Consider the following 14,304-nt stretch of genomic DNA (forward strand, 5'->3'; position numbering starts at 1 on the left):
TGGACCTTCTGTGGCCAGCAGCCCATGCTGCCCGTTCTGATCTCTAATATCTCGGGTTTAAATTTTTGAAATAATTTGTATTTTTTAATAGTATGCACATTTTGGAGAAGAGTTTCCCTCAGTGCAGTGTCTTTATAGGTCTATATCAATACGGTTATTGATGGCCGATTCCTTTTTAAGTGCTAAGTAGTATTCGGCTGTTCATTTTGTCTCTCTGCCCTCCTGGTGAGAGACGTTTCGGTTGTTTCTTATTTGGAGTGATATAAATGAGGATAAATAAAATCAGTTTGAGATTCTGGCCACAGGAATATATGCCCAAACACTCCTTTTTTTCCTTGATAATATACTATAATTGGGATTTTCAGGTCTTCTGCAATATACTCTCCAAATATTCATTCATTTGGCTCAAATTTAACCTGCAGACCCAACTTACAATTTCCAGGAACTGGAGGGAAAAGAAGAAAGAGTTAAACTGCGCCCAGAAAAGAAACTCATATGAGTACAGAAGAGGCCCAATGTCTGCAGTCTTGTGAGGAGAGGTGGACAGGAGGTGGGATTGCTTCGGCCTGTGAGACTTTAACGGTCAATGCAACCAAGACTTATGTGTGACTTTGAATTGGATCTTGGATTTAAAAAAAAACCATTTATGAAATACATGTTGGGGAAATTGTATGGGAATTGGGTTTTAGGAAATATTAGAAAATGTATCTTAAACTAATTGTGCCCCTGGAATTGCATAAAATGATATAGAAATAGTCTCAATAAATAGTCTCCACTAGGTGTGTTTCGGGGTGAAATTCCTTGATGTTTGGAGTGTACTTTTAAAACCGTCACCACAAAGAGGAGTGCAGGAAGCAAACAGGCGATGCTGTGCATCCCCAGGCCTGTGTTCGAGAGCACCTGTGGATGAGCAGCCCATGCCTGAATCACCATGGGTTTGAAAGTCTGCACAAAAGTACAAAATTACTCTGATGAGCTGAAATATCCCCATGTTTTATTTGTATCCTGTTTTCCTTTCACTCGTTCCCGTCTTCCCTCAGTAATGGCACAACCCAGAGCCCGCGATGACCTCCTAAAGCAAGCCTGCATTTAATGAAGGCCCGATTTACAATATTATTAACATAACTGACAGCTCCTCAGAGGAGACCACTAGTCAGAGCGACCCTTTGTACTGCAAGGTAGGAACAGGATCGTACATGTAGATTTCAACTTACGAAGCTTTCTGCAAAAACTGAATATACTTAGATCATTCACTGTTTCCAAGCCATGTCTACCTATCTCACTAACATGTTGCAACACTGAAGAAAGTTTATTTTACGCAGGCAATTTCTAACACAATTTTCTAATTATGAGTATGAAACAGAGTTTCACCTTCCACCACCCTAGTGATTCATAGCCTCTGTCTGCTCCATCAAAGGACCTGGTATTTCAAACAAGTAGAGAAGACTTCTCTGCTTCACATCCCTTCCAGAAAGTCTGGCTCGTTGCTCTGAAGGGAAGCACTGCTTCAGGTCAGCCCTCCCAGACTCCTCAGTTCCCACCACACTAAGAGAGTCAGAGCACGCCACATTTATCTACCTGGAGTCTCAACACAGTCTGTAGACGTAAAGCCTCTCCTGATGAAGACACCAGCATATGAAGGAAGGGAGAGGGCTGCTCAGGGATGTGGGCCACCACAGATTATGCGTGGAGGCTCTATGGATGAGGAGAAATTCTGAGGTAGATTCCAAGGCTACGAATTCTGTGACCCCAAATGAGCTCCTTAACAGTTCTGAGCCCCGTTTTTCTCAAATAGACAATGAAAGCATCAAAGCAAATGAATTGCAGAATTCTAATAAATTCTAATGTTAAGTAACTCAAAGCATAAGCCATCACCTGAATTAAACACTTAAAATCCTGTTTTACTAACAACAGGAGTGCTGTAGTTATGTTAAAAAAAACTTGTGCAAGTGAAGGACATACTCTAACCATTCCTTTATAAACACATTTGTTATGTTCATAATCTGCTATATCACAAGACACGCAGACTCCAGCTCAGCTCAGCTCCTGCTGGAACACAACAAATCCTGACCTTGCTTTGACTTCTAATACAGGGGACACATAGCTTCTCCATCCTGCTCCTCTGTTAGGTGGAAGGGTAGATACTGAGCCAGGAAGCCATCCATGGAAGGTTCAGAACCATCGCCATGCCCCCTGGGACCATCCTACTATTGGAAACTATTAAAATCTTCCAGAAAGCCTTTGGAGAAAATCAATAAAAAGTCTGTAAAAAGGGCCAACAACGTAACCAAGAGACAGAGCGCTTACCCAGCATATTATTGCCTGTGTTCAATCCCTAGCACTTCCAAAAGAAAAGGAAAAACCTGTGAAATATTTTGTGTTTTCTTAACAAGGGGGCCTGGTGGAACATGGTGAGCATGTCACATTTCTCTTAATAGCAAAAAAGTCGCCTTAGCCATCTGGGCCATGAAATCAGCTAGCCCGCCCTCGTAAGTCCAGTGTGCTGGGCTGACGGCTTTGGCCAGCAGGAGCTGAACCTCCTTCTATTCAGAGGAGTCCTTGCCATTGCCCGAGCACCAACGGGCTGCTTTCACCTCTCACCTACTGTATTCACGAAGTCCCTCTCACTGTCCCTAGATTTCCACCCACTTGATTTTATTATTATTAAGCACAGACACAACAGTCTGAGGATGTTGGGGTTTAATAGCTGCACACGTTAGTCAAAACAGAAGTCTGAGGTGGTAACAATGGCTCCCAAAGGTGGTTTGTTTGACTGCCTTTCAGATCGGAGCTTCTCCCTCACTCCACCTTTCCTGTCTTAGTCAGACTTTGTCCCAGATAGCTTCCCTAGCCTCACCCAGGGAAGGTTGGCGGGAGGTTAGAGGCAAAAGGCCTGGGAGAGCATGGGAAAGAGCCCAGTGCAGGCCAGGCTCTGGTTACATCACTCAGAGGTCATGGGTTTCATGCCAGCTGAGTTTTAGAGAATTCTGCACTGAAAATTAAGATTCTACTACATTTAAAACAGATTGGCAGTCTCCTTAAAAATCCTATAAATAATTTATCAGCCCATCCATTCTGACTTCTTCCAAATACTATCTTGGTTATTTTTAGTGCAAAATAAATCATCTCTAACTACTGAGCTTAGGGAGGATGAAGAAAACTGCCACCACTACGCCTCTTAACCAAATTAAGAGAGACAGTGTTAATTATCTTCATGTTTCAATGTGTCTAAGAATAAGAGCCGATATGCGGTCAAATTTAATGGCAAGAGATGTATACATGAGGGAAACCCAGTTTCTGAGCACAGAGAAAGTCTGCCCAAGTTAAGGTGATGTGGGTTAAGCTCCATGTCCCATAACTTGTATTCTTTAATCCAACCAGTATTACCGGAGCTCTTCCTCTGCAGTATAGCAGAAGGGAACCAAGCTGGTCTCCACATGGACTTCTCTTTGGTGCTGCTGAACAAATTCTTTGGTTAGGGCATAAATTCATAGTATTATGGAAGCACCAGGAGCTATAAGTAAAAGTTACATCACAGTGAAGTTGCAGGCTAGCCAGAGGCTCATGCTGGGGTCTCACAGGCATAGGAGTGTCCGTGCTAGAGTGACTTTGTCACCATGGGAAAGGGGATATCTCTCATTCCAGCTTATAGCAGAGAGCACCTCCTCTGGGATCATGGGCAGTCATGGAGGCTAGCACAGAGGCATGGAGGAAAGGGAGGTGACTCTGGGCTAATGTGCAACCATGGCTACCCTGGTGACACAGGTGGGTAGCACAGGTAAGGTTGGATCGTGGAGGGGTGTGGGTGGGTAGTGTGAAAGATGTGTTGTTGACCAGGATGCAGTCTTGGAGTATAGTTGGGGAAGGTCAGAGCACCATAGTGTTTGTCTGGCGAGATCATCCCCTCAGAGCAGTGGCAACTCCACCCTCTCAAGTCTGAAGTGTCTTGAGGGTGGGCTCCTGAGTGTTTCAGAATGAAGGTCCACCCTGTGCCAGCTCAGTCTCAGCAATGACAGGGTACATCATAGGGTACCACTGCTTGGGCATTGAGTATGCCTTTGTTCTATCACAGGACGTGGACTTCAGCTCGGCTCAGCTCCTGCTGGTGGACCACAAATCCTTGCTTTGACTTCTAATACAGGGGACACGTAGCTCCTCCATCCTGCTCCTCTGTTAGGTGGAAGGGTAGAAACTGAGCCAGGAAGCCATCCAAAAAGGTTCAGAACCATCATCGTGTCCCCTGGGCCCATCCTACCAACACTAGTTCATTGGCTTGTGAGGCTTGTCCCTACCAAGCTCCTCATATTCTCCTCTCAAAAGATCTCCCATGGCTTGTCCCACGAAGCCGTCACGTGTCTGAATTCACTGTGGCTTGCTTCTGAACTCCTTGTTCATGAGCTAACATTTCTAAGAACCAACATTTCTAAGCCAGGGTCATTCTCATCCTCACAAGCGTTTAAGTGTGACGGTAATCAGAATATACACCAATGGAATTGAACACATTTGGCTATGAATCCAAAACTAATGTCCCAAACTCCCTGGGGCTAAGCTTCATGATGGTGGATCAGTTGTCTGTCCTTACTAGCTGTTTGTTTGTGTGTCTTACCCAAAAGGGCATCCTAGATCACAGGGGTAGGGTAGGGGTGGGGTTGTGGAGAGTGATGGAAAAGGAAGAATCCTGGAACATGCTGAAGTGTGACAAGCTGGAAATAAGATAGTCAAACCACAACCCCTGGGCCAAAGAATTCGTACTCGCTTCACTACCAACCACTTAACAACCACTGTCGGCATAATACAAAGGCTCGTGGAACTTAAACACATTCTCTTGATTCTGACAGGAGTCCACCAAAGAGACTGATTCTGTTAGCGCATTGAAAAATGGAGGCTTAGCAAGACTGAATGATTTGTCCCAGATTTGTCCAGGAAACAAAGCTGAGAGCCAAACTCAAGCTTACACCTCCCTTTCTACTCACTTGTGTGTACAGCGGGGATGATCATCTCACAGCCTTCCTGGAGGCTTGCCCTTCATCAAAAGCAGAACGAAAGCCCCATGGACAGACTCGCTTGCTTCCTTCCCTTTAAAGGATTTTTTTTCCCATATCAATAAAACATTAAGCAAAAATGTATTAATGTTTTTTTAGCTGAACACTTTATTTTGGAATAATTATAGTTCATAAGAAGGCAGAAAAATGGTAAGGGAAACTTTGATATAAATAGGAAAATAATAGTTATCTATGGGCATCTGCAGTGTAACATAGGAGGCAATCTTGTGCTGTGTGAACTGAGGGATTCTGGGAGATTTGGATAGAGTGAGTGCGTGGGTAACTGGGCCAGGTTTCCTGTGAGAAGTGTTATTTGGATTGGCCTGGGAAACATGCACAGGGCTTCTCTGTGCAACCGGTGGGTGGAGGGAGCATTAGGGGAAGACTCTGACTTGAGAAGAGGAGCTGGGGAGGGAAAGCACAGGGTGGGCCTGGGAAACAGCAAATGCCCAGAGGAAGGAGCAGGGAACCATTTCAATCAGCACAGCCTCCCAGCTCTTCTTTCTCGTGTGCTCTGTGCAAAGGTCAACAGGAATGGACAGAGATGGACTCAGCCTCTTGTCGTGAGAATCAGAGAAGTGGGCTCAGGGCTCTCCGGGCCAAGAAAGCCGCTGTTTTGTAATTTTCTGATACAGAAACCTAAAGTACTTCTCTTTGTGGAATAAAGAAAGTGTTTTCCAAGTTTCTCTTGAAGAGTAATAAAGCAAGGAGTACTGAGTGTTGTAAACAGTGCCCAGGACCTTGGCTTTCTGTCCTCTGATTCTCTGTGTGGATGTCACATGACTTTCCAGTACTTACCTCCTCGAGGCTTGCGAAACCACCACTCTGCTAGGTAGCTGAGATTTGAAAAATTAGTATATTTGTGTATGTATGCTCACATTTATTTGTGTACACACACAAGGTCAGAAGAAGGAATCGGTCCCCTGGAGCTGGAGTTACAGGTGGCTGTGATCTGTCTGACATGGGTGCTGGGAACTGAACTCTAGTCCTCCGAAAGAACAAGGAAGTACCCTGACCACTGAACCATCACACCAGCCACAGCCTCGCTTAAATTTAAAATAAAAATGGAAACAACAGCATTTGCCAGACTCATGCAATGCGGATACTGTTCAGCGCACTACCGGCCAACTTTTCTAGACAGTGATGGTAGACGCGGGCACCAAATCATGGTTCTTCGAATTTGCTTTCAGATGTGTACTGCATCTTGCAAGCTGATTTCCCTACTCTTTGCATGTGTTGCAAGAAGGGGGATGTATGAATCTGTACCTGTACTCATAGAAACACACAGAAGATTCTACGGCCCAAGGATCCTGCATTAGCCTCACTACGGGCTTAGCAGCCACAAGACGTATTTCTTCTGTAGAACAGGCTAATCGTGAGCAGTGTAGAAATGGTTCTAACTTACCTGTAAAGTGTTTTCCTTAAGGCAATTTGAAAAGTGTGTGCAAGCAGGACAATATAATGTCATCAGAAAAATGGAATTTAAATACCACCACTGTAGGCAAAATGCATACATGCATGCATACATACATACATACATACCCCATAGATAACTTAGAAAAGAACACATTCGCTGTATTAACTTTAAAAAGCAGGATCAGTCTTTCGCACAGTTTCATACCCATGCCCCCTCACATCCCGAACTGTCGTAAATAAGCATTTTGGACACATGTTAATAAACCTTGTCTGTTCAGTCACTTTTACCCACACGGGCACCACTTTTAGGTCATTTCTTTACTAAAACACAGTGAATCCTCACACTATCCAAATCACGGCATCCGTAGAGTATCTACTCAGTAAACATTTGTTACCGTGTGTCCATTTACATGGACTTCTGAAAACAAGACATTTTCATTTTTCCAGACAGGGTTTCACCTATCCCAGGCTTCCCTTCATTCACCATGCAACCAGGCATGACTTCACAGAACCCCTCATCCTCCTGCCTCCACTTCCCCAGTGCTGAGAACATGGGTAGTCTTCAAGGTTGGAGATGAAGCCTAGGGCTTCCTACTACACTACTAGTTGAGCTAACTCTCTACCCCCAGGGAGGATTATTTTTACTGTAAATAAAATACAAAGATGAACTTATTCATAATCCCTCAAGGCCATCTTCACCCCAAATTTGAGGGCCTAGTTTCACAGCCAGTATACATTTTATGAGAATGTAACAAGCCTCACAGTTTTGAGTTTAAATTCAACCTTCTCATGACCTTGCTTTGTTGTAACCGCTGGCCCTGTCTACGAGTTCCTGATAACAAAATACTTACGAGTTTCCCATCAAGTAAAACCAACATGCATAGCTTTCCTAGTTACCACACCCTACCCGATGCAGGGTGTGGAAGAGAAGGAACTGGGTCCACAAAAGGACACAGCCCTTGGTGCCTCCCTTACCTGCTCAGCGGGTGGCCCCAGGTGAGTCCTGCGCAGTCCCAGGGCTCACTAGGCCTCTTTGTTTGATCTCCAGTTGCTTTCTTTGCCTGTTTGTTTTGCTGGTTTGGTTTCCTGTCCCATCCATTAGTCATTTAGTTTCTCTTGTTTGTTCTCCTGTGAATTTCTGCTAGTTGCTTTGCACCTCAGCACTGTGAGGCTAGGTGACCTTTGTACCTCCTAATCTCCTTTGTCTGGATGTTGTTAGACACTAGTGTTGGGGTACACAAGACAAGGTTGCAGAGTTCCCCTGGGAGGAGGATGGGTTTGCAGGGACAATAGCCAAGTCCTTGGAAGAGAGGCTGCTCTCATAACCATTCCAGATTTCGGTGTACCAAAGGACTTTCTATCAGAATCTGGACCATGGAACGTGGACACTCCAGTATCATGCACTTACGTTCTGTGTTGTTTGCTAACTAGTCCAGGAATGCTTGTTTCACTAGGGGTGTGAGCGCCTGTTTCTGTCTCTCTGTGTATGTCTGTGTCTGTGTCGCTGGGATTGTTTAAGAACTGCTGAGTAAGTACAAGTTACCAGTGTGAGACACGGGAGAAAAGCCATCATCATGAGTAGTACGGCACGATGTGACCAAGCCATAGACGACAGACCTATGGGACAGATGCCTGTACAGCCCAAGTAGGACCCAACGATAAACCAGAAACAATTGTACTCAAATGTAGTTTGCAGAACATGGCTTTGTCAGGATTCCTTTCTTGAACTCAGCGGTACCTATATCACCAAGAAGCCTGCCTCTGCATTTTTTGTGACAACTCAAAAATCTGTACTTTCGGAGCTCCCCTCACAACAAGCAAGCAGCTCCACAAGAGACTCCTTTCTCTAACAATTGTTACTCTTTGTAAAACAATGGGGAGGGGCTTTGTGAGTCTTGTAACTTTCGTGAACTTCCTGAGTCTATGGGCTTCCCTCCTCTAGGAGGGATGTTTCAATGTAGAGGAAACAGCTGCACATTTGAACAGGGACAGCACTGAAAGGGCTAGGTTGAGACCAAAAGTCCAGTAGTCCTCTTATATATGGATGCCAGTATACAACCCCATTCTAGTATTCGGTGATTGGTTTACTAGGGAAAGAAGGAAGTAAGGAGGGAGGGAGGGATGGAGGGAGGGACGGAGGGAGGGAAGGGAGAAACACACTTGACTTTCATCCATCAAAACAAATGTTCCGCATACCGTATGCTTGTCTGCTCTGTTCCAATTCCATGTTGCAACTGTTGCCCGACATTTTTCTCTTCCCATGTGGGAGTGTTATTATACAGATACTGTTTTGCATAATATATAATATAATCTGGTGAATTTGGGAGTGGGTGGCAATGAGAGAACATGAATCACATAAACTTCCATATTGTTATTACTTAACCCATCTATTCCTATACCGATTTAAATGTACTAGTAAAGATAATTTTCTTCGCAGTCACTATTAGAAAATTGCAATTCGGATCTGCCTGTTGCTTGCAGTTTAAATGTTTACTCTCTTTTATAAATTACATTTCCTAGGTTAACCTGCTTTACTAGTAAAATTAATGCTTATCTATAGTCACTTTTTCTTGATTTTTCTCCTTTAAATTATCCATAGCAGTAGTTAGAGCAAAAGCAAGTGGGCCAGGCCTGGTGGTGCAGGACTGTCAACCCGTACTGGGGAAGCAGAGGCCGGAGAATCACAGTCCACTCTGCCTGAGTTACAGAGGAAGTTCGAGACCAGCCTGAGCAACTGAGTGAGATCATATTTCAGAATAAAAAAATGTGAAACGAGGCTGGGGAAGTAAGCCTCAGTGTCCAAGTTCAATCCCCAGTACAAAGCTAAGGGAAGATGGGAGGGAGGGAGGAAGGAAGGAAAAGAAAACTTTAAAAGAGAAAGAAAATTTGACAAAATGTCAGGACCCTCACACATATTGTGCCCCGTGAAGCTGCAAAAGACCCTATCTTCAAGGATCTGGCTTTCCAGTGACATTCAGCACCGTCGGCATCAAGGGCAAGCTTAGAAGTTACATGAATATAAAGTACTTTTGGTGTGCAGATGATCTGGTGGAGACAGTCAAGATAGTGCACATGAGACTGCTAGAGGAGAGTGCCTGGCACCAATCACTGAGCCGCACTGCTGTGGTCCATCTGGAAGTGTGAGAACAATGCCGTCAAGACGGACTGAAGAACTGCAAGACAGAAGCCCAAGAACTGAAGAACTGCAAGACAGAAGCCCAAGCAGCAGCTAGCAGCTGGCACATAAGTCACTGGGCTCTCTCTCTCTCTCTCTCTCTCTCTCTCTCTCTCTCTCTCTCTGTGTGTGTGTGTGTGTGTGTGTGTATGAAGGTTTTTATGTCATTAATTTCCTTCCTGTCTCATTCAGTGCTGTCTTAGTTAGGGTTTTACTGCTGTGAACAGATACCATGACCAAGGCAACTCTTCTAAAGACAACATTTAATTGGGGCTGGCTTACAGGCTCAGAGGTTCAGTCCATTATCATCAAGGCAGGAACTTGGCAGCATCCAGGTAGCATGGTACAGGAGGAGCTGAGAGTTCTACATCTTCATCTGAAGGCTGCTAGCAGCCAGGATGAGGGTCTTATAGCCCACCCCAACAGTGACACACCTACTCCAAAAAAGCCACACCTACTCCAAAAGGGCCACACCTTCTAATAGTGCCACTCCATGGGCCAGGCATATTCAAACCATCACAAGTGAGAAGCTAGGTAGTGTCCAACGCTCCTGCCTCAGCCTTGATATCACCAGATCTTGCCAATGGACTGTGATGTAAGGCAGAACCCCACTCCCTGCCTGCAAATGCAGGTTTTAAAACACCTGCAGATTTCAGATGCTGACACTAACGGTTTGTGGGACGGTATTCTAAGTACAAAATAAGGCCTGACATTATTTAGATCTTAGGTACGGAAACTCCATTCCACCAAAGGGAAAAAAAGAAAAGGGTGGAGTTAGCCATGATAGTTTAAAACAAGAAATGTTTTAAACTTTCAAATGGTTAGTAAATACGTAAAGTGGGTGCCTGGTTTCTAATTCCCAGCCAGGAACGTCAGGCATCAGCAACGGTTAAACATCAGATATGTGACTGCTTGCTAACAGTGCCCAAATAACATCTAGGTAGTCCTCACTGTTACCACTGCTGTTCCGCCATGTATCCCTGCTTCCCAAACTAGAAGTCAGATGTTCAGAGAAATTAAGTAATCTGTTTCCTTCACGCAATGATTAAGTGCATAAACATGATTGAATGTAGGTTGCTTTATTTCTTCATACGAAAAAAAAATCAAGACAAATTGTAGAAGAAAATTTTACCTTTAAATGATTAGTCATCTAAAGGACAAAAGAAATTAACTTTTCATCTTTCTCCCTTGAAGAAAATTAATTTTTACCTGATAAAAACAAGCTAAGTGAATTATATGTTATTTGTCCCTGCCCCATCCCACAGCATTCCTAAACGTGGTGGTGAGCTGTTTCTTATACTAAACATTTGTAATATGGCAGTATCTGCCACTGTAACCAAAGGGAAATTAAAATATAGTATATTTGGATGATCTCAAAGCATCCCTTGAAAAGGGAGAAATGTGGGTTGGGGAAGTGACTCAGTCCACAAATTGCCTTGCACATCTGAGGTCCTTACTTTAGTCCCCTGAATGCATGTAAAGCAGTTGGAAAATAAAATAGCATACATGCATGATCTCATAATAATGTGGGAGATGAACAGAGAGATACCCTTGGCTCTCTGGTCAGCCATGTTAGCCTACCTGGTGACTTCGAGGACAATGAGAGAGAGACCCTGACTCAGAGAGGGGTAGGGAATAGGGCCTGAAGAATGCCACCTAAGCTTGTCCACTGGCCTTTACATCCATGTGCACACATGTGCAGGTCATCCGGACACACATTTGCACTGGCACACATAAAATTTTTACATAAAATAAGAGATAACGCTAATGCAAAATGCCAAAGAGCTGGATTCTCTCACAGATCATGGAAATGGGCACTACAAGTTATCCTGTAAACAGTTTCAGCTAGAGGCACCTGTGTTTGGGCAATACAAAGTCAAGTCCCCATTAATACAACATCTTTCAGGTGGGACCATTGGTAGCTACCGTATCCAGGACAGTTTATACAAAGGGGCTGTGAAATTCATTCTCAGATCTTCCTATCACAAGCCCACGGGCTCCTGAAGTCCTAGCCTTTGAGCATTAAATTTCTACAGAATAGTGACCTCTAAATGTTAGTGGGCATGAAAGGCACCCGGGAACTTGCTAAAAAGGCAAACTCTCATCCACCCCTGTCACATCCAGAAATTCTAAAGGATCTAGGGATCTTCATTTAAACCATGTCTCTGAGGTTTGAGTCCGAGAACTGCCTTTTGAGAAACAGTAATGAGTGTCTTCAAGGTAACTGCTCCAGGGAAGGTTTGCTTCGTGGAGGCCAGACATCAAGCCGTGCTTGGGTCAACATTCATTGTGGACAGTCTGGCCACTCGGGCTCCATCATTCCCTTCCACATCAGCCCATTTTGTTTGGGTTGAGGAGAGAGCATTGAGTCACTGATTTAAGTCTACTCCTACTTCCAAGGTAAGGACATTTCAGAGTGAAACCCAGGACTTTGTTTGTGAAAGACATTCATCTCTTCCCCACATTGCCCTTCCCCCTGAATTTAAGAAATCATGCAGGCCAGATATTGTGGGCAGCTTCCTTACTTGTAGAGGGTCAAGTTTGGAATAAAATTTACAACGAGAGCAGAACACAGAGCTAAGCCTGCTGGGATCAGAGAGATACTGTTAAGCCAGATCAATCCCTCCAAGAAGCCTGCCCTAGGCTCTAGACTTCTCAGAACACAAGTCAAAAACTTCTTCCCTTCTTTTGAACAGCTTCTGATATTTTAAAGAGAAGAAAAAAAATCACTTAATTGATATAGAATGTTGTTTTAGATCATACACCCATTTTTCCTAGCACTGAATTCTATGTCTTCAAGATCTTTTTTCCCCTTCTTTCTCAACACGCCTTTAAAGCATTCTGTGTGGGTGGCGATAAGTCTGCGTTATCCTTACCCATCACTTCTCTTATACCAGCTGCTACCACATCTGCCTCTTTTTTTCTCATTAGAACTAAATGAAACCATCAGATTCCCAAGTAGTTCTCCTCCTGGCAAAAGAGCTCTACTAAAGACCTTAAAACGTAAAAAATGAGACTCCTATCTTTAGAGGAAACCCTAAAGGGCCCTGCCATGGCTGACAAATGAATGTTCTTCCTGTCAGGAGCCTTCATGCAGCTTTGGCCACAGTGCCCTGAGAATTTAGGTACATTTCCAAAGCAATGGGGTATTTCCCACTCATTGGCTCCTTCAGAATATGTGGTGTCTCATCACAGTAGAAAGACGCAGATCTAGTGTGAGGCACAGTTGACACCCAGGAGAAGCCAAGGTCCTGGTCCTCAGCAACAGCTAAACAGAGGAGCCCATCAGGAAATTCCTGGGCCACCAACCAAGGCCTCCAAGAAGCAGCAGTTGTCGGGTTTCTCTGTCCTAGAGACAAAACACAGAAAATTTCACCCTGTTTTGCCTGCTTCACTTAAGAAGATGAGAGCTAATGAAACGAAGGGAAAAAATATCATCCAAAGGAACTCAACCCAGGAATCACCACTATCCCCGCCCCCCACCCCAATCCAGAACACAGAGATGGAATGTCTAAAAACTTCCTAATTCCTGCATGGGCCGCTGTGGAGTTGAAATGATTTAAGGACGTGAAATATTTTTATTGATCTCTCATTTTCCAAGAAAAGAAATTGAAGAAAACTCTGTTCTTCTAGAGAAATCTTATCGGAAACTTGTTTGTTTGTGTATTTATTTAGCTGTTGCTGTCTGCTTTATCCCTTATATAATGTTAACATTCTTTGAAAATGGGCAGATGGACCTTATTCAAGTTCTGACAGTAACTCTTTGTTAGTGTACAAACGGCTTCAGAGGTATTTCATTACCATTCGTAATCATCCGTTTGCTTCTAGCTGGTGACATTTGGAATAGTAAGCAGGGGGCATTCTTTGTGTCCAGTGAGTTCATAGAAAGTTAAACTTACTTTCGACAACAGACTCAAGCTTAGCTACCATAACCCTCTTCAGTTACTGTGTGATGTGTTTGAACAGTATGAATGATTAATGAAGGCTAAATAGTCCAGTTTCCATCTTAAAACCTTTTTGTTAACTGCCAGAGAGCTGAGTGACTAGGAGGTGATTTCTGCTCAAATGAGTATTTAATGCAATCAGATGCTTGTTCCCTGACCAAGAAAAAAAATTAATGTATCAACTGCTCATTTTCAAAAGATGTAAAAAGTCAGAAACTCTTCCTGATGCCTTTTCCCATCCACAGACCAACACCAAGCTCTGTGGTTCTTGCCAGTTTGGCATCAGAAAGAGAACTTGGCTTGCCTGTCTGAACGAAGTGCATGGTTGCTTTCTCCCAAGGAAACCAAGATAAAAAGTGGCAACTGGTTTCATCCATGACAAAGGTCCTAAAAGTCGCTTCACAGTTTTCCTGGACCAGATTCTGGGATTCCTCCCAGAAGAAGGCCACTACCACCCATGAGCTAAGAAAAACAAGTCATGCCTGCTGGAGGGAGAGAAGTGTGTAAACGCTCTGGGTGTTTACGAGATGATCTGGAAGAGACATCTCCAGAGATAATTCCTCTGGAAACTCCTTTGGTAAAGGAGCTTACGGATGATGAGGAACAGAGGGTAAAAACCCATGTGGAGAGCCGGAAGATGACAGCTGGGGGATGAAAGGAACTAGAGTAGAAGAGGAGGCAGCTTCCCAGAACACAGCGTAGTCTAGGAACACAGCAGCAGCACATA

The sequence above is a fragment of the Rattus norvegicus genome, chromosome 2, assembly GCF_021556685.1.
Source record: "Rattus norvegicus strain SHRSP/BbbUtx chromosome 2, alternate assembly SHRSP_T2T, whole genome shotgun sequence".
Taxonomy (NCBI): Eukaryota; Metazoa; Chordata; class Mammalia; order Rodentia; family Muridae; genus Rattus; species Rattus norvegicus.